Source organism: Leptinotarsa decemlineata, unplaced genomic scaffold (assembly GCF_025532065.1).
Source record: "Leptinotarsa decemlineata unplaced genomic scaffold, Ldec_3_MD MMD2_tig00004433_RagTag_RagTag, whole genome shotgun sequence".
NCBI classification, from domain to species: Eukaryota; Metazoa; Arthropoda; class Insecta; order Coleoptera; family Chrysomelidae; genus Leptinotarsa; species Leptinotarsa decemlineata.
Window position 1 is genome coordinate 626,061 of NW_027412608.1, and position 22,388 is coordinate 648,448.

At 33.9% G+C, this 22,388-nt stretch overlaps 1 protein-coding gene across 4 annotated transcripts in view; it reads left to right on the forward strand.

The window, feature by feature from the left end:
* Positions 1 to 22,388, forward strand: part of LOC111508414 (uncharacterized) — a 546,485-nt gene that overhangs the window by 361,118 nt on the left and 162,979 nt on the right. The gene's annotated exons all lie outside the window — the stretch shown is intronic.

The window sequence follows — 22,388 nt, forward strand, 5'->3', positions numbered from 1 at the left end:
ATTCTTTGTTGTCATAAACGAAAATAACACAAACATAAATATAGATCCCATATAAAATAAGTAATTTATTACTTTCAAATTTTCCATTAGCTAGCAGACCGGATCTGATAAATTTACTAGTTAATACCATATAAAACCTCCCACATGAAAATAATGATTAGAACTCGTATCAAACTACGCCGTCCATGCCATACAAAGAAAATATTCAGTTTTTATGTCATTCGAAATGACTTCGTATATGCTATAGTTCGTCACTTAAAATTCCTTTTCTGTATTAGTTTCTTTTCCCTCCAAATATTCACTATAAAATAAATTGTTTTTCTTCTCTGATTGTCAGTGGTAAATGATTATATAGTTTGATGGCCCTATAGCGTGGACCTCTTTCTGTATTTCGTAGTCTATGTTTAGGAAGAACGAGGTTCGAATTGTTCCTAGTATAGTACTCGTGAATGTTTTCATGAATAATGGATTATTCTTTGTTGTCATAAACGAAAATAATACAAACATAAATATAGATCCCATATAAAATAAGTAATTTATTACTTTCAAAATTTCCGCGATAGGAGTTTATTAAGTTCATGTTAAGCATATTCTTTATTATACGTTTTTGCGTTCCAAGTTAGTGCTTCCACCCCAGAACATAACTCCATATTTGAGGGAAGGATATACAGTCCCATAGTATGCTGTTTTTAGTGCAGCAGTATTCAAGTGACTTCTCAAAATTTCAATTGCATAACATTTGCTATCCAGTTTTTTTGCAAGATGCTCAATATGCACGTCAAAGTGTAATTTGTCATCAATTTGACATAGTATGTCATGTTCACATACTATGGAATAATGATAGAATTATTAACTGTTCTGGAAACTATACAATTAGTTTTGGCTGTATTCAAAAGAAGTTCATTTTGAATGAAATATGTTGAGGATGTAGAAACAACATTCAATACATCACTTTCCAAATTCATATGGCAGTCAAGAGGTATAACAAGATTGGAATCATCAGCATAACTGACAAGTTTGGTACTGGTATTTTTTTAAATTTCCGGAAAATCGTTTATATAAATGATGAACAATAAAGGACCTAGCACACCTTTATGAATATCAGCTATGTCAGAGTAAAAAACTTATGTTTGATGTTTAATGCAAACTTTTTGTTTTCTGTTTCTAAGATACGATATCATGAGATCTAAAGCTTTACCCCTAATACCGTACTATACCATACTCCACCATAATAAATTATACTATACTCTATACTATACTATACTATACTATACTATACTATACCGTATACCATGCTAAATACATCATTAAAAGAAAAAACATGGCGTCGAAGTGTACAGGGTGCGTCAAAATACATCATTTAAGAAAAAACATGTCAGTTTAACAGAAGTCTGGCATTTCAACATGCCAAAAGGGCACTAAGTCTCGTATCTTTGTTAACCAAGTTAGCGTCATCAGGAGAAAGAGGAGACAGAAAAGTGTCGAGGGATTACGCGTTGTGGACTCAACGTGAGGGCAATGGGGGGAGCGAAGTATTCAACAAATGACATTTCAAAACGTTGTTTCGCATAAGTTTCGATCGTTTCGCGTGCGTCTATTCGTTATCGTTTCGTCGTCATTGACGTAGCCGTTTTCGTGTTTGAATAATTGTGCACCATTGGTCAGTTACATTTAATATGAGATTGGAAGAAAAACGATGTTCCGTACGTTGTTGGTAAACAAAAATTAGTAATATAATGGCATTCAGAGAATACAGAAGTAAAGTAGAGGAATTTGGTAGACGTGTCCAACAATTACGTCAAGATATTCATTTATATGAGGAAAAGAAAAATGTTCTGCACCAGTTGAATAATTTAGACATTCAAAACAAAGTGTTCAATCGAACATTATCACATATGAGAAGAATTCAGCCTCAGATATACTCAGATATTCATATTCATATGACGACATATTCTACAGAATATGTTGTCATCAGGTTAATTTAATTCAAAGGTACTTGTGATATACTGTTTGGAACCTTTGGTGTAGTAATGAATATTACTGGAGTTTTTTCCCAACACCAAATCGTTATTTTTACACCTCGACACGTGTTTCGATCACCAAGTGATCATCTTCAAGAGGAAGACAAAATTAATAACTACTCAAAACTAAAGCTACTTATACTGATCAGGTACATCATACAGGTAGGTAATCAGTAATACCACCCATACAAGTGTACCACCCTAAATTAATTTTACAATTGGCCTTTCTATTATTTACAATATGTCCTTATGTATATTTAAATATCACAGCTATATATAGAACAATTTTCAGCTATATAAAATTAGTTTCACAATATTGCCTATCTAAATATATTTACAATGTGTCTTTTTGTAGTAATCAGTAAACCCAAAAATATTATTTCAACAAGCTATATAGTATGCTATTTGGTATTGGTCCGTTGTCGTTATTCATAATATTATTATGTTTACTTATTTCCACACTCTCATAGGCATCTAGTTGCCTGTTGTTATTAACTTGTCTAACTAATCTTAAAGAACTGAAGTCTATGGAATGGTTTTGTTGCAAAATATGATGGGCGACTGCTGATTTTTCAGGTCTTCCATATTTTAAGTGTGCTATGTGTTCCTTATATCTCACTTTAATAGATCTTTTTGTCTGTCCATAATATTTTGCATCGCAGTCCTTCAATTCAATTTCGTAAATTCCAGACTTTTCCGAATTCTCGACTTTGTCTTTTGGACTTCCCAAAAGGTTCTGCAGTGTATGACTTGTTTTAAAAACCACCTTCATACCTAGTTCCTTGAAAATCTTTCCAAAGTTCTTCGTATATTGGTGGTATGGAACTGAGATGTATTTATCTTGGTTTTTGTCCTTTCTGAAAGTCGAGATTTCGTTCATTCTCAATCTAAACTTCTTTTTCCTAATTATGTCATCTACAATACCCCTCGGGAAACCGTTAGTGGCTGCTATTTCCTGTATTGTACGTTTTTCTTTTGTGAACCTATCATATGTTAGAGGGAATGTCAAAAGACGATGCACCAAAAAATTCAACCCAGCACGTTTGTGCTGTCCACAGTGATGTGAACTGTCAGGAATATAACTGTACGTGCTTGTTTCTTTTCTGAATATATCGTTATCTAGCCCTCCATCTTTGCTCCTCATTACCAAAACGTCAAGAAATGGTAGTTGTTCCTTATTTTCTACTTCATACGTGAATTTTATTGATGGACATCTATTATTTAAAAAGGAAACAAAGTCCTCGATATTCGATTTTTTGGTATCGAATACCGCGAAAATATCATCCACATACCTTAGCCAAATCCTAGGAAAATACTTTGACTTTTCTTTAGTTTCCATTTCGAATCTGCTCATGAACAGGTCTGCCAGGTAGGGGGAGAGGGGATTTCCCATGGCCGTTCCTTCCTGTTGTTCATAAAAGCAACCTTCTACCTGGAAACGATTTTGTTTCATACACAAATTGGTAAGAGAAACGAATTCATCGATTTCGATGTTATTGAAATTATTTTTCTCTAGTAGTTCCCTGAGGTATTGCAAGGTCTGTGGAATTGGGACGTGGTCTGTGGAATTGGAATGTTAGTTTCATTATTTTCAGCTTTCAAAACCGACTTATCACACCAAGAATTAACTTTGTGAACAAAATATCGGTGGGTTATGTCAATAAATAATATCCAAATGGTTGATTTTCCAAAAATCAAGTCGGTAATTGATAAATACATACATGATCTACATATCCATGTATAGAGTTACTTATTTTCAAATTGATTACTTTCTTCCTTTCAAGATTCCCTCATCCTTTTTTGTATCAAGATTGCGTAGTAGAAAGCCAAAAACTTTCCCAAAAATTGATAAATACATTTTACACATCAAAGATAATTGTTCGGATCATATTGCCAACAAGCTATACAATTTATTAATAAACATATAAACATATAAAGAAATGCGTTTTAGCTATGAAAAAAATTAAATTTTCGGTTGGGAAAAAAAAGATAATAATTACACAAATTGGGGAATTGAAACGCTTCAAAGTGATTATCAAGATGTTGAGTGATAAACATATAGGCTCGGGTTTGAAACGACGAAGCACCAGGGTAAAGTGGCAGAATGTTAACAATGTTTTCAATAGTTTCTAGACGATGCTTTTTCATCATTCAAACGTGAGATTTCCAAAATTTCAAAACAAATTTTCTGCCTGGAAGTTAATTTTAAATTTTCAGGGGATTTTATTAAAAAATTGAATGGTGGGGATATTGTTGATCGTAAATACTTCACTACGCCAAATGAAATTATCGATTCAAGTACGGACTTGGTAGCTTGGTACAATGAAAACGCTGTGGAAGTTATATTGAATAAATTAGGCGAATTCGAAAAACAGTCGGGGTGGGCTTTGATTAAAATTCTTTTGTTGGAAGTAGCAATAAATAAATATGTGATTGGTAACGGTTCTTCTTTCATTTTATTGCCACAAGAAATCGCAAGGAAGCAGGCATGCATCAATGTACAAAACGATGACGAAATGTGCTTCTTTTGGAGTATTATTAGCGCCTTGTATCCTGTAGCAGGATAGAGTGTCAAAATATTCACACTATTCTACAGTTTTGTACACTACAGGGCTAAATACTCCAATGGATTCACATCAAATTTCCAAATTTGAAAAACTTGATGATATTTCTGTTAACGTTTACTCTTTAGAATTGAACAAGCAAAGGAAAAATCATTTTATGTAGTAGTACCTGCCAGACTCACGACAACAAAACGAGACAAACATGTTAATTTGTTATTGATTCGAAACAAATATTTTCCAAAATTGAATGATTATGAGGCTCCACCTATTGATGATGATGACGAGACTGAAATTAAATTCCATTATTGCTGGATCGAAGATTTGTCCCGATTATTAAGTAGACAACTGAACAAAAATTGCAAGAAATATTACTGAAGTTTTTTCCCAAAACCAAATCGTTATTTTCAACACCTCGGCACGTGTTTCGATCACCAAGTGATCATCTTCAAAGAGGAAGATTACTGCGATTGAGTTTTAATCTTCCTCTTTGAAGATGATCACTTGGTGATCGAAACACGTGTCGAGGTGTTAAAAATAACGATTTGGTGTTGGGAATAAACTCCAGTAATATTCATTACTACACCAAAGGTTCCAAACAGTGCATCATAAAAATTGCAAGAAAAAAAATCTTTTGTGATAGATGTCTGAATTTGCTGAAGTCAGCAAAAATTAAATGATCATACTGTTTTGTGCGAAAAAGTGAATGACTGTAAAATTCCATTCCCTACATACAATTATGTGGAATTTTGAAATTATGTTTATGAACAGAAATGTCCGTTTATAATTTTTGCTGATTTTGAGTCACTCTTGGAAAAATGTAACGAAAGCATATCTAACAAAACTACAAAATACCAAAAACATATACCTTTCAGTGCATGCTACTACTTCAACCGTTCGCCCCCAAAGATGTTATTATGTACGATCATGATCACAATACAGGGGCGTTCCGCGGATTTGCACACCAAGCCCCCTGTAATGTCAACTTTCGAAAATTATTCGTGGTACCCATTACTTTTCATAATCTTTCAGGATACGACAGTCACTTCATTACAAGAGATATCGCAAAAAGAGGATGTGTGAGCATACTTCCCTCAAATAAAGAAAAATACATTTACTTCACACAGAAGGATGCTGAAATCAAAATTAAATTTTGATTTATAGATTCTTTTCGATTCATGGAAACATCGTTGAATGAATTAGTATCCACATTGGATCAAAATGATTTGGGGAAAAAAAAGAATTTAACATTTGGATGATGAGAAATTCGCTCTCCTAACCAGGAAGGGGGTATTTCCATATGATTATGTAGATAGCATGGGAAAATTGAACATCACCGAGTTACCATCATGAGAAGAATTCTGTAATGAATTAAATGATGAATACATAACAGAAGATAAATATGCTCACGCACAAAATGTGTGGGAATCATTCGAAATTACAAATTTGGGATCGTATGCGGACCTATATTTGAAAACAGATATTTTACTACTGGCAGACGTTTTTGAAAATTTTCGTCAAAAAAGCATGGTAACTTATGGGTTGGACCCCATGGGATGCCATGTTGAAGTATACGAAATGTGAATTACAAATTTTAAAAGACATTGACATGATTATGTTTGTAGAGAAGGGGATAAGGGGCGGAATATCAGTTTGTTCAAATAGATATTCTGAAGCAAATGATAAATATATCTGTTTGAAAATCTGTTTAAAATATGTTTTTCCGTTAATCAGCTGTTGCCCCCATACGACCGACAACTCTCAGAAGTTGAGAAACTTGTGCGAGTTAAGGACTAACGAGGCCTTACATTTTAACGTGTGATTCCTAACACGGTTGCAGAATCATCCTAGCTTCAACCAGATAAATTCTCTCGAGAAAAATATCTGGTCGAGGTAGGAATCGAACGCACGGTCTTCCGATCGTGAGTCGGACGCACTACCACCGCGGCCAATTCCACAACGATATGAAAGCATACAATCCCGAAAAAGCTTCAGAATTTTTACCTTACGACGGTTTTCAGTGGGTGGAAAATTTTGACAAAGATGTAACTAAAATTCCTGACAATGCTTCAGAAGGCTACATATTGGAAGTTGATTTGGAGTACCCTGAGAGATTACATGATTCACATAATTACACATAATTACAGATTTTCCGTTTTGTCCAGAGAATCAAGCACCACCAAATTCCAAACAAAAAAAATTAATGGGTACCCTGTATAATGAAGACAAATATATTTTGCATTATCGCAACTTGAAACAAGCATTGAAAAATGGTTTGATTCTAACCAAAATTCATCGGGTTGTGAAATTCAAACAATCTGCATGGCTGCGTCCCTACATCGAGTTGAATACTCGTCTAAGGGTTGCAGCCACCAGCTCTTTTGGCAAAAATCTATATAAACTAATGGTGAATGCTATTTTTGGGAGAACAATGGAAAACATTCTATTACACAGGGTGGTCAAACTTGTGAATTCCTGGAAAGGTCATTATGGGACCAAAAATTTAATTGCGAGCCCCCGATTCCAGAGTTGAACCGTTTTCGATACAGATTTGGTGGCTATTGAATTGAGAAAGACTGAACTTGTTTTCAATAAACATCTGTACATCGGAATGGCAATATTAGATATTTCAAAAACATGTATGTTTGATTTCCATCACGATTTCATGGTACCCACTCTAGGTATAGAAAATTACAAGTTAATGTATACAGATAGCTTCATCTACGAAATAACGTGTTGAAATGTCTATTCAGAACTCATAAGAAAAAACCTATCAAAATTTGATACTTCCGATTATTCGCCCGATGATAGATGATAAGTTTCAAATTCCACTTGTCAATAAAAAATTTCCTGGATTAATGGAAGATGAAGCAAATGTTAAAATCATCACTTTGCAGGGTTACGATCCAAAATGTACATCTACAAAGTGCAGGGTGGAAAAGTTATTAAAAAATCAAATGGAATTCGATATAATGTAGTCAAAAATAAAATTGATTCCAAAGATTAAATCGATTGTCTCAGAAATTTTGAAGAAAAAATATGTGAGCAGTTTACTACTCGATCATACGCTCACAACGTTTCCAGTATCAAGCAAGTGGAAATAGACTCGAGTCCACACGACGATGAACGAAAACTAATCCCCAAATCATCCGACACTTTATCTTGGGGGCACTATAGCTTGAAATGAAGTTATCATTTGGATTTCATTTCTGTTGATGTGATTCATTGAAAAATTTTGTCCTTGTTTGAATATGACTGATGTGTGTTCAATCTGAGAATTTTCAACAGCGGAAGGAGTCTACCAACTTTGCAAGAATTGGCTTCAAACAGAAATATGTCTGAGTATTTAAGTTTTTGTATACTTATTTATTGTTGTACACATACGTTGATATAATTTGAATAAAACATATATATATATATATATATATATATATATATATATATAACAGAATAATTAGTGACTGGATTAACTATAAATCGATTCAATTCGTGAGGTTGCAGTCAATAGCTGGGCTGTTACAAAGAAAACTCTTTGTTATATGTCAAGCTTTCGGTATATTTCACACCTTCGTCAGGACAACTACAATAATAAGATTATATATCTTGTAAAAAATATATAAATATGGAGAACTTACTAACGTGAGAATAAAATATAAAATGGTTCAAAAACAGATAGAAAAACATTAATAAATGACAGTTAATAAAAATTTTGGCTGACAATGTCAAGTGGGAAAATTCTGAATGATACTCGAATTACTAGATTTTTTATTTTCTTTATCATATTTCAGTAGGTACGTGTAAATTTTGCTGAGACTATCAATATCAGTTCGTTTATTCATTGAATGTTCTTCGTTATTAATATGTATCATTTCCAAAAATATTCTTTTCGTTGTATTGGTTTCTCTATCTAAAATATTTGGATTTTCAAAATTCATTTTATGATCCTCCGAATTAACATGTTCTGTTAATGCACAAGAATTAACATTTCGTCTACAGTCGCTCTTATGGGAAGTGATGCGACTACTTAGAGGTCTAGATGTTTGTCCTATATATGTTTTAGAACAATCCATACAAGAAATTTTGTATACTAAATTGGATTTTTGTTTATTTGAAATTGGAGCTTTTACTTTACTGTATAATTTAGATATAGAAGTGACATTTGTTTTAGATATTTTGAGGTTATTATTTCGGAATACATTAATTAATTTTGGTGTCAATTCTTGAATATATGGGAGTGATTTATATATGAATGAAGGTATAACGTTGTTATGTTCAACTTCTTCATTATTATTTTGAAAGTTTGTTCTTTCACAAAATAAAATTCTGTTTACTAAAGATTTAGGATAAGAATTTTGGATCAGAATTTTACTGAAATCAGACAAACTTTGGTTTCGTAAATCGGGATGGGTAATTTTGATGATTCTGTTTTTTAATGATTTTATTAAATTGATTTTCATTTTATTTGGATGATAGGAATGGTAATTAATAAATCTATTACTTGATGTTGGTTTTCTGTACCATTCAGTGATGATAATATTTTGTTCTGATCTCAATAACTTCATATCGAGGAAAGGAATTGAGTTGTTTATTTCCTCTTCAATAGTGAATTGGATATTGAGATCATATGAATTAAATACATTCAAAATTTCTTCTTTTCCATCTGTAGGTATGGTCAGAATCAAATCATCTACAAAACGTTTGATGAATGGAATAGGGAAAGATAATTTTTGAATACAGTCATCAATAAGCTCATCTAAAACAAAACTCGATAAAATTGGTGAAATGGTGGAACCCATAGGTGTGCCAAATATTTGTTTATAAAATTTGTCTTCAAATATAAAATATGTTGAATCAAAAATAAAATCTAAAATATTCATGAATGTAATTTTGTCTAATTCACAGTGTTCTTCAATGTTAGACCAATTTTTGTTCAAAGTTTGTTTCACTACTTTTAACGGTAGGTTTGTGAAAAGTGAAACAACATCTAGGCTTATCAAAACATAATTTTGAGGAAGCTGAAAATTATTTATAAATTCACTAAATGAAAAAGAATCTTTAATATAATAAGGATTGTCTGTTTTATAGGAAGTTGTTAAAATATTCGTTAGAAATTTACAAAGTTTTGAGTTAGGTGCATCGATGGAAGATACAATTGGTCGCATGGATAAGGTAGGTTTATGAACTTTAGGTAACGAATAAAAACGTGGTGCTATGGAATTGTATATCATTAATGATTTAGCTGTAATATTATCTATTTTGTGACAATTTTTTAATTTTGTAACAATTTTATTTGCTTTCTGTTGTAGTGTAGAAGTTGGGTCTGATTTTAAAATTTTATAGTACTTATAGTTTTCTAATAATATGTGATTTTCATTGATGTATTGGTCTCTACACATGGCGACTGTAACGTTACCTTTGTCACTATTCATGATAATAATCTCTGGATGTTCTTTCAGATATTTTCGGGTTTTATTATACAATTCATTCAAATAGTGTTCTTTGTCATGATTTTTGTGTAGAAAATTTGTTATTATATTCGTTACTTGTGTTCTATATAAATCTTTTTTAGTCTCATCGAAATTCTCCATTATATATTCCAAATCTGCTAATAGAGACGAAATGTTAATATTATGTTTATTTGGAGAAACACTGAATTTAGGGCCAAGGGATAGAAAATTCTGTATATCATTAGGAAAATTGATATTAGTTAAGTTTTTAAACCAATCTTTTTGAAATAATATTTCAGATAGAAAGTTATTTTTCAATGAATTGATTTTTTGAATGTTTTTATTTTTAATTTGATGGAAGTGGCGGTTATAATTTACACCTGACCTACGTTTAAATTCGACAAATATATGATTTGGTATTATTGTTAATACTTTCCTTTCTAGATCTGCTTGTTCGTTGTTCAGTTTGGATATATCACAAATAGTAATTTGAATTTCTAAATTCAGAATTTTCTTTCTCAACTTTAAATTGAAATTATTAATTTGACGTCCTGTTCGTCCTTCTTGATGATTCATTAAGTTGATGATGTTATGGATTCCATTGGAAATATGGTTGGGAAATAAACTCATTTGTCTGCACTTCAAAAGGAAAATTTTTCTATTCTGTAATGTTGCCAATTTGATGTTATCATTTGCCCAAGTCTTCAAGAATCTCACGCTCGTTGCTCCATAGCGTTGATGGATTTCTTGGTAAAACCCCATCCTTGTATAACAGAATAATTAGTGACTGGATTAACTAACTATATATATATATATATATATATAGATACAGGGTGTCCCTGGACTTCCTCTTTTCCTCTCGGGAATGTATAGATGGGGTCAAAATATCACCAGTACTTCATATAACTTTTTTTCCTAAAATCCTTCGTTACCAAGTAACGGGCCCTTGAAGTTACAAAATGAAAAATGTTTTTCTTTGATAACTTTTCAAGTGAATATTCAAAATCATCCAAATTTTGGTAATTGACTAAACAAATGAATTCCTTCGATGAGCTTTCATGCAGGAGTCAGTTGTTTTGCTACAAAGTCAGAAACGGACTACCCCCGATGGTCCACACCCCAAAACTTTGAAATGACAGATATTTTTCAATATTTTTCAACAAATTAAGGTTACTTGGACAATTTTATGAATAAAAGTACTCGTGTGGAAAGTCGATCGGGGCAACGAGTCTTGATAAAAATGTAGTTTCACTCGACGACATCAAACCCGCTCGTCCACCATTATTTGAAATGAATAATTATCAAAGCAGAAATAATAATGATAACGTTAATTCAACCACATTTATCCTGAGATGTCTACCATTATTCGAAAATATTAGTTTTTAAGGAAAATGGAAATGATAGGTAAAATGTTCATAACGAATTTTTATAATGCAAACACGTTTAACTAACGAAACTCAAGAGCCTCAAGAGCAAACAGAAATGAAAAATCCGCTACAGAAACTGCTCGATATGACCACCTTCTCTCTCTATACATTTTCTTAGTCTGCGAAGACACCCTCTCTGTACATGAAATAGCATTCCAGGGTCGTTTCGTATGGCTTCACAATGTAAGGTTATTCTATTCAACAATGCATCTCTTGTGTGAATAGGTGTAGCGTAAATAAGGCTTTTTAGATGCCCCCACAGAAAGAAATCCAATGGATTTGAATCCGGAGACCGCGATGGCCATGAATATGGCCCACCTCTACCAATCTATTGTGGAAAATATGGTTCAGATGGTCACGCACAATCAAACTAAAATGAGGAGGAGCGCCATCATGCATAAACCACATATCTCTTCGGGTTTGCAATGGAACATGTTCCAAAAGTCCATTCAAATCGTTCTGAATGAACTCAAAATAACGTTCTCCATTCAATCGGTCCTGTAGAACGAATGGTCCTATAAGATGGTCTCCTATGATACCAGCCCAAACATTCACGTTGAATTTCCGTTGGTGTTTGGTTTGCAATATCCCATGGGGATTTTCTTCGGCCCATATATGGAGATTATGAGAGTTGATAACTCCATCTCTACTGAAACCTGCTTCATCAGTGAATAAAACTCGATTAATAAAAGTCATATCCTCTCTTTGCCTATCCATGAACCAATTGGCATATTCCAGTCGTGCTGGAAAATCTTGAGGTGTCATGGCATGTACCTTCTGGATGTGAAATGGGTGGAGCAGTTGTTCCCTAATTATTCTATGAATAGTGGACTTGGATGTATGGAACTGTTCTGATAGATTTCTGATGCTCATTGAAGGATCATCAGCGACGGCTTCCAAAATATTTTCCTCCAATACAACGGTACGTACAGTCCTAGGAGCGCCCTCACCACCTCGTTTTGGCAAAACTGTACCTACAATAATATCGAAATAAAACAACGTGCTCAAATTAATTATCAATTATTACATACCTGTCTCCCTCAAGCTGCGATCGACACGCTCGAATGTTTCTCTTGACGGTACCGTTCGATTGGAAAAATGCTCGGAATACAGACGACGAGCTTCTGCAGCATTACAAAATGCTCGTCCATAAAATACATGCATATCTGCATATTCATTGAATGTAAACTGTTCGGCCATATCAAAAAAAATTCAAAATATCCTATAGAATATTGACAATACAATGATAGTCATATGACAACGCACCACTCAACAAAACAAAATCGCATTCCAGTTTCTCATTTTTCATCAAAACTTTCTAAAAGGTTTTTTTGTCAACATCTGTGAAAGAAATGGAACATAATTATCCCCTGGATATTTTTCACCTGATCATGTACAGCCGTTTTTGTAGTTCATTCGTTTGCTTTTTATTAGTATAGTAAATATTTTTTCCGATGTGCGTTTTTTCAGCTAAATTTAGATTCGTGTTAAAGAATTTCTCCCATAAAATTATAATTATCAGTGAAACTCCTCAACAGTTTAGCTGTGAAGAAGAATTTGAAACATTCGAATGTTGAGTTTCATGAGATTCAGATAACTGATCAACACGAAACGTGATTATTCCACACGTATTATGTACATACAAAATATGGAATGATTTCGATATTTCATAGTAGAGTAGCTTGTTAGTTCAAAAACACCACGAATCTACAGAACTTGATATTTCTTTTGAAAAAATATCTGCTATCACAATTGTGACTTAAACTTCCATATAGGTACTGTACTTTTTGTTTACTTCATTTTAGCATACTTTGTATTATTCCTGTTATAAATGTTGTTGAATTAACGTTATCATTATTATTTCTGCTTTGATAATTATTCATTTCAAATAATGGTGGACGAGCGGGTTTGATGTCGTCGAGTAGAACTACATTTTTATCAAGACTCGTTGCTCCGATCGACTTTCCACACGAGTACTTTCATTCATAAAATTGTCCAAGTAACCTTATTTTGTTGAAATATATATATATATATATATATATATATATATATATATATATATATATATATATATATATATATATATATATATATATATATATATATATACAGTGTGACCCATTTAAAATGGAACCACCCCTGTAGAATGTGCATTTTTCAATCAATCTCAATTTTTTTTTATTGAAATATTAAGCATGAAAAACTGTATCTTGACACTAACTTTCACAATTTTAGTTTCATTTCCAAGGCACTCTATGGTTTTTTTTGTTTGTCAAAAACGGCAAAAGTTTATTAGGCAATTTTTGTTTTCAGATTTGACTACACCACTGGATTCGTAGTCGTTATAAATCAAAACTGTCAAATTTTCATTAAAAAATATTTGTTAACAACGAAGTTACAACAACTTTAATTTTGGAAACAAAGTATTTGTTTGTAATTTTTATTCAGATTATAGACATATTTGAGATCTGACAACACTGTCATCACCAAGTAGAACACCAGTGAATTTGTACAGTGAAAATCCGAAGTCAACAGCTCAATGCGTTCTACAGTTATAACTCCTGAAAATATGGTAATGTGAGAGATTTGTGGTGCAAGCGTTTTGTAATAAAAATCTGACTACGCCACTGGATTTGTGGATAATATTCCCTTAAAATCATTCATTTGAGTGTAGGTTACGAGAAGTGAAAATTAAAATAAAAATTGAATAATTGAATAACAGAAAATTAGAAGTTCATTTTCAAGTTACGCAGTAGTAGACCAAGTTCAGAATCTCATGTCATGGGATCTCCCAATTGCGCTTTTACCAAATCTTGATAGAATCTTGAAGTATTAATGGTCATACTTGTAAGCTTTTTGGAAGTTTCCCAATAATAAATAATAGTACTTTTGTAACAGCGCACCTGGAAAATCACATTTTATGAGATTCTGAACTTACTCTACCTTCTTCTATAGCTGATGAAAACAAAATGTATACAAACAAGTTTCAAAGTATTTATTCAACAATGAATTGCCATTAAGAAAAAACTGATACTAAAATAAACATTGATTTAAAACTAAACATTCAAATTTTTGTGGCTTCTACCAAACCTCCATTAAGTTCAATACATTTATCGTATCTCTTCCGAATATTGTTTACACTATTTCTTATTTGTTGAACTGTAATTTCGGCACAAGCTTGTCGTATCCTTTGCATGAGTTCAGCTCGATTCGTTGGTCTTGTTCTGTATACTTTTTGTGTCAGAATACCCCACAGAAAAAAGTCTAATATTGTTAGATCAGGCGATCTAGGTGGCCATTCAATTAAGTCACTACCTCATCCTATCCAATGATTTGGAAACTGGTTATTTAGCCACTCTTTAACAATCCTCGAATTGTGCACGGAACAGCCGTCGAGCTGAAAATATAAATTTACTTGTTCCGCAAGAGGCATTTCATCTATTTCGTCCGATAATTGGTTATTTAGAAATTCCAAAAAATTTTGTAATTTACTGAATCTTGATTCTATCAAGATTTGGTAAAAGCGCAATTGGGAGATCCCATGACATGAGATTCTGAACTTGGTCTACTACTGCGTAACTTGAAAATGAACTTCTAATTTTCTGTTATTCAATTATTCAATTTTTATTTTAATTTTCACTTCTCGTAACCTACACTCAAATGAATGATTTTAAGGGAATATTATCCACAAATCCAGTGGCGTAGTCAGATTTTTATTACAAAACGCTTGCACCACAAATCTCTCACATTACCATATTTTCAGGAGTTATAACTGTAGAACGCATTGAGCTGTTGACTTCGGATTTTCACTGTACAAATTCACTGGTGTTCTACTTGGTGATGACAGTGTTGTCAGATCTCAAATATGTCTATAATCTGAATACAAATTACAAACAAATACTTTGTTTCCAAAATTGAAGTTGTTGTAACTTCGTTGTTAACAAATATTTTTTAATGAAAATTTGACAGTTTTGATTTATAACGACTACGAATCCAGTGGTGTAGTCAAATTTGAAAACAAAAATTGCCTAATAAACTTTTGCCGTTTTTGACAAACAAAAAAAACCATAGAGTGCCTTGGAAATGAAACTAAAATTGTGAAAGTTAGTGTCAAGATACAGTTTTTCATGCTTAATATTTCAATAAAAAAAAATTGAGATTGATTGAAAAATGCACATTCTACAGGGGTGGTTCCATTTTAAATGGGTCACACTGTATATATATATATATATATATATATATATATATATATATATATATATATTGAAATTTTGGTATTTTATTACATCAAACAAATTTTTTAAGTTGAATTTTTTTCACCTTATACATTAAATACAACAAATGTTACAACATTTTCTCATTTATTACATAAATCATACACTATTTTTTGTTTATAATGAAATAAATATTCACGTAAAGCATTAGCATACAGACTATCTGAAGCTGAGGCTTGACAAAAACCTTCTATGATTTCTTCCAAAATTAAATTAGTTTTATTTCCACCTAACCATGATTGTATTATATTGAAAACACCTCGATAATAATCACAAAAGTTCAAAGCATCCAGCATAGCGATACGATCAGAGAGCACACCAAGGTGAGTATTCAGGATCTCGTTTACATCTCGTTGAAACAACTCCATGTTCGTGGTGTCTTCGGAAATGGAAACTTGTTTGGTATTACTTTCGATGTACTGTGTGACGTAAATGTAATCTCCGCAACGTGTTGTAATTGGATCATACTCGTTACATATCCATCGATTTGTCATTCAAAGAAATGTTCCTTCATTTGTTGCAGGATGTAAATGAGGGTCGCCCATTCATAACTTGTTAAACTAATGGAGAACTGCTGCTTCAAAATTATGCATAGGCCGAGGTCTCTGTATGAACTTAGGCCACATCGAATTTCATAAGATGACATGATGAATGCCATCAAGAGCGATTGATGTTCGTTCCGAGCGGCCATTTCGTATTGCTCCAACGCTCTATCTATTGCATTCAGAGAGTCATTGTAATCTTCACCATCACTGTCGAACATTACTTCAACTTCACTACCGTAACCACAATCGAGAGACATTTTCAAACTGAATATCCATCTGTGTTTGCATGCGCTCTTATAGCTTCAGATCACGTGGTCCATTTCAGTTATTGTGCGTTTTTTAAACACACAAATTTTTCTTCACAAAAGGCCCTCCCAATACATTGTCAGTGTCCTTGTTTTCCATAAGATTCTATACAAAGTCGACATATTTTATCCAACTGTTGTGTTTATCATTCAAACCCAACCATTTAACGTACATTTTTTATCTTTCTTCCTCAAGACTTTTTCCACGAGATATATATCAGGATTTGTAGTTTTTTGTAATTCTCACCCATAGAAAGCACCCCTAATAGGTGCACCCTGCATATCTTCTAGCATAAAGGTGGCGGATTTAGTAATGTTGACTCTGATAATTTTGAATAATTCCGTAATCCAATTGTCCAATTTTTCGAAAACGTGTTTCGCCTTATTGATTCGTACAACATCACCGACTTTGAATTTTCTCGGTCCAGCAATTTTCAGATGGGTGTATGTTGATTTGAGGATTTGTTTTTCGTTGGTTTTGGTGATTTTCGAAGGTTGTATGCCCGTCTTCGAGTGTCGCGTATCATTGTAGGATTTTGTGATTTCAGGCAAGACATTCAACCTTTTGTAGGTGCCATTCAGACTGAAATATTTGAAAAGTCTTTCTTTCAACGTTCTAATGGTACTTTCAGCCATAGAAGCCTTAGTGATGCTGTACGTATGTAGTGATTCATTCTATATTTTTCATCAAAGTTTAAAACTCATTGATGTAAAATTCTTTACCTTGGGTTTTTTTTGGACAACGTTTCGTATGTGTCAAGATATTTGCAAATGTTTTGGTAATTTCCTCTCTCGATTTTGATTTCAGTGGTCGAGCCCACACAAATTTCGAAAAACAATCTATGACGACTAGAATCATTTTGAAATTTCGATTTTGGTGAGCGAACGATCTCATCTCAGCCAAGTCCATCTATTCCTTTGATAACTGTACGGCGTCGGGGATAATTTTTTCTAATTGGTTTATGTAGTTCGTTTACAAGTTGAATCTTGTCTTTGGAAGTCATGACGACGTATGGTGAAGATGTGTGAACCCCGCTCTTTTATTATGGTTATGCCTAAACTTCATTTTGCATCTTGTTGATTTCCTTGATAGTAAATTGTACTTTCGATTCTATTTCGGTGATTTGTTTGTAGGTGTCACCTTGAAATTTGGTTATTTTTTCATTTACTTGGGTCATTTCTTCTTCGTGTTGCTTAGCTAGCTGATATATAAATGAAGCAAGTTCTTTATCGGTTCCATCCAAATACTTTTTATTTGCAACATCGTAATCAGTGGGGCTCTTCACATGACACAATTTCACATCACCACAATGCAAATTACCAACTGAGATATAATGCAACAAACATCCTCCAGAGGGCGTTGGCAATTTTTGCTTTCTGTTGCTGTCGCTACGTCCAAACTTATCGATAACCATTTTGAAAATGATAATGTATTGTGGAACGTAGTGCTTCTTATAGAATTATTTTTGCTTCTTTGAGTTCATTCAAAATGGCAAAGAGTTCATTGTTGTGTGAAGTATTTCCTGCATCTCGAGAGGCTAGCAATAATTTGAGACGTTCGCATAGCTCGTTGGGATCGTCCCAATAAATGTATTCAATGATTTTTGTATTGAATGTCATTGCAAGAGGTGACGTTTTGGGTAGACATGATGTCATCGCAGTAGTAGTAGTAAGAGGTGTTTTAGGTTGAAAAATGCCAGTACCAGTTTAACGACGATTTCCTGCTGTAGGAAACAACGGTTTGATTATGTTGGTGTACTTGTATCTCTGTGTGCCTTTTAGATGCCCAGCCGAATTCTTGTGAGCGCTCGATAATCCAAAATATTTTTGTATACATTCAAATCCTCAGTATTATTATATTCAGGCATGTCGAGCATCATATATACCGGGTGTTCCTTTCCAGTGATTCCCAGCCAATTTTATGTATCCGCTACGCTTGTCAAAATCGAATTCCTTTTGGCCTAGGAACCATTTTGAAGATACCCCATCATATATGGGACCGTATACTTTGTAGATTTCCTTGTCATTTCCCCAATATTTTTTATTGTACGGTTGAGACATTATCGGATATTCAACGATATATTCTTCTAAAACTTGTTCATTTATGCCTGACGCAACGTTGTCGTTGTCTTCTGCATACCCACTAAAGACGTTTTCATCATCAGTATCCTCATCTGTACCTGCAACATGTACGAGGGATTGGAATGGAATCGTTTCAGACTCTTCCACTGTCTCTTGTTTGAGTTCGGTTTTTGCCTAAGTTTTCAATGGGGTAGTAGCTGACTGAGGTTTTGTTTTATTCGCTATTTTCCTCAATGGAATAGACAGAGGTTTGAAAAATATTTGCAATGAATCATCTTCTTTGGATTTGTCTAATTTTAGAGTCAATTGCCAATTGCCAATCAAAGAAATTGCACACACGGATGATGCCTGCAATTTCGCGTGTTATTCTTTCGAATAACATCAACTCATTTGCTCAACGGTTTCATGATGCTGAATGATTCTACATCACACACTGTATATACTCATATATTTGTCGAATCTTTGACGATAACGTCCACCATTCGTATCGAAATATTTCATTATTACAACGGTTCCATATCGATGTTGCCACCATTCGGCACACATTCTCTTGAATTCATCGAAAGACATGTCGGGAGAGACGTGTTCATCGAATACATGTTTCAAATTCATTTCATCCTGATTGAAAAGTACAATCACAATGCAATTGTCTCGTATCATTATTTGGGGATTTTTGAAAATGCCTGACAAAGATAGGCGGCGTCAATGCCTACATACAGAATAATATTCGCGAATTTTTTGTTGACCATTGAATGCTACATCATCGAAAATGAATATGGAATTTGATTTGGCTTCGTGAGGGCTTATGATATCCCTATTTTCCCCAACCCCTTGACTTTACTGAAAATTTTCTGAACCACTTGATATTTAGGTTGATATAATTATTTTGAATATACGTTGATATTTTCAAATTTGGCGCCATTCGGGTGAAATAGCAATGTCAAGGTAGCGTTTGTCTTTCCACAACCACTCGGCCCACAAATTATTGCACGAAACGAATTGGGCAATAATATACCGTTCTTCCCAACCACACTACTATTGTTGGCTTCATTCAAAAAGTCTAAATTTTCAATAGGTAATGTCTTGTTGAACGACTTTCATGATGTGATGTTGGACAATGAGTGCGCTAAATAAAAATATCACAGTCATCATCATTCTCAATGTGGACTTACTCCGGTGCAGGTGTCGTCAATTCGCTTATCAATAAGCTCCCGTTAGAATTACTTCTACCTGGTTATCAGTTTTGCGGACCAGGCACCAAATTGAAAAAGATATTGGAATGCGGTGACACCGGTGTAAATCCTTTGGATGAATATTGTAAAGATCACGATATCGCGTACTCTTAAAGCGATTTCTTAGAAGATCGTCATAAAGCAGATCAAGTGTTGTAAAACAGAGTTTGGGAACGCATTAAATCGAAAGACGCTAGATTTGGTGAAAAAGCTGCAGCCTAACTCGTAACTAAAACAATGAAAGCGAAACGTAAGCTCAGCATGGGGTTGTCCTTTCGACATAATATGCTTCAAAAAATTACTAAAAATTGAAAGCCACATCCTACCAGTATTAAGAAATCTAGTGCTTCGGCTTTGCGAGCTGCTAAAATGGCACTGAGTCGAACTGGAGGACGTAAAAATATATGGATACCTAGGATAATCCCATTCGAAGCAAAATCCGGAGGAATCCTTCCACTCATACCTATATTCGCTGCCCCTTCAGCTTTAGCTTCGTTGGCAGGTAGAGCAGACGCTATCGCAAAAACCGTAATAGATGCTGAAAATGCCAAAAAGAAACTGGAAGAAGATCAACATCACAATAAAGCTATGGAACATTTAGGTTCCGGTTTGTATCTTCGCAAAACACCTCGAGAATTTGGTCTGTTCCTAAAGAAACAACAGCAACGCAAAGGGCGAGGTATTTACTTGGAAAAGCGAAAAAAATTCCTACTGAAGCTACTCCATAGAGCATTATACGATTCGGAAATTCAAAAATGTGCACGTCAACTGAGAATTCCACATTTTCGTTGAGTCTTTATGCGTGACACGTTGCCAACTTGTGGTCCTCGGCTGCGAGAATGTGCTGTATTGAACTTGGATTCTCGATTGAATAAAGGCACTCATTGGGTAGCTTACATTGAAAACGGCAATGCTGTACAATATTTTGATAGTTTCGGTAATCTCAAACCTCCAATGGAATTCGTAAGATATTTTGGAGGGGGATAACGATTACATATAACAATGATCAGTATCAAAATTTTTACCAGAGTAATGGCGGACATCTGTGCCTACAGTTTCTGCTCCATAATGTCTGCAAAAATGGTTGGAGATAAATCTTTACGAGATTTAACCGATGCTGAATTGAAAACTTTATCGATCGACTATTTGATTGAGAATACTGAACCTTGGAAATTCTTGGATGTTTGGCATAGATTACCAAAAGACTACCAACTTCGATTTGCTTTGCAGATTCGTTCACCATGTTTCATTCATTACCGACATGAGGTACCACCACCTACATCTGCTGCGTCATCGCTACAAAAAGCAATGTATTATGGCCCTGCGAGTTCACAAATAGAATGTTATTATTGTAGAGATGGATGTTTTTATTCAAAATGTCGTTGTTTCAATCATTATTTGAGGAGATGTCATACTAACGAGTCGTTCTTCTATAATCTATAAAAATAATCCTATAAAAATAATTCACCTCCATACCCCAAGTCAGTCTTCACCAAGGCCTTCACTAGTCGACAACTATTGACAACGGAAAATAAATTGTTTCTGGAATCTCTTGGTTATCATGTTGTCCAATCAAATGTTCAACATTTTCCGAAAACCGCAAATCGATGAGTCCGAAAACGGAAGGTAAATTGGAAATTGAAAATATCGAACTGAAAGTTGACACTCCTATTCTCATACCGTTCTGAAAATGGGAACTTCATATGCTACCTGCTCTCACACAAGGTGCAAAAAATGAAATATGGGTCGTCAAGACTTACTCGTTCCTCGAAAGCCCTCGCTATGTGATTGTTTGTTTCCAAAAAAATCGTGACTACACTAAAGTCAACAATGATCCAACAATATTCAATATCATTCGAATATCACCAATATAACGCTCACTCTAAACGGTGAGGATTACCTCAAGGAAAATATGCATTTGAATTTTGCAAAGGGAAATTTTTCGAAAGCTTATTTCAACTACTCACAATTTGGTCTCAGCTACAAAATGACTAATCAACATAATCCTCTTCTCAACTTCCACCGTCTATACGGACAAAGCTCTCTTTGTCATCGATTGTTCCAGAAGGGATGAGAGCATCAAATGTTCCAGTAATGATCCAGAAATCGAAGCACCCGAGGGATTTCCTCAAAATACTAGAGCCTATTGCATCATTGTGCACGACACTGTCATAGAACACCTTCCACTCAGCGAAATTATTAAAAAATGGAACTGAACATGTGATTTTGCTTCAGTATCAATCGAAGAGTCAATATGAGAAAAGCTGTTGTAGATATTCAAGGCTTCATTGTCGAGCAAAAATTCCATCCTAAAGAAATAGCCATTAGGATTGGAATTCAGTGTACTGACTTTTTACTGCTGCCAAACACACCATTTTCCTGTTTGAGTAAAGAAGATCGCCGTACCGCCTGTTACTTGGAGCGAAACATTCACGGATTGAGGTGTTCCTCTGGCTTTGTGGAATATAATCAGTTGGATGCCATCCTCACGGAA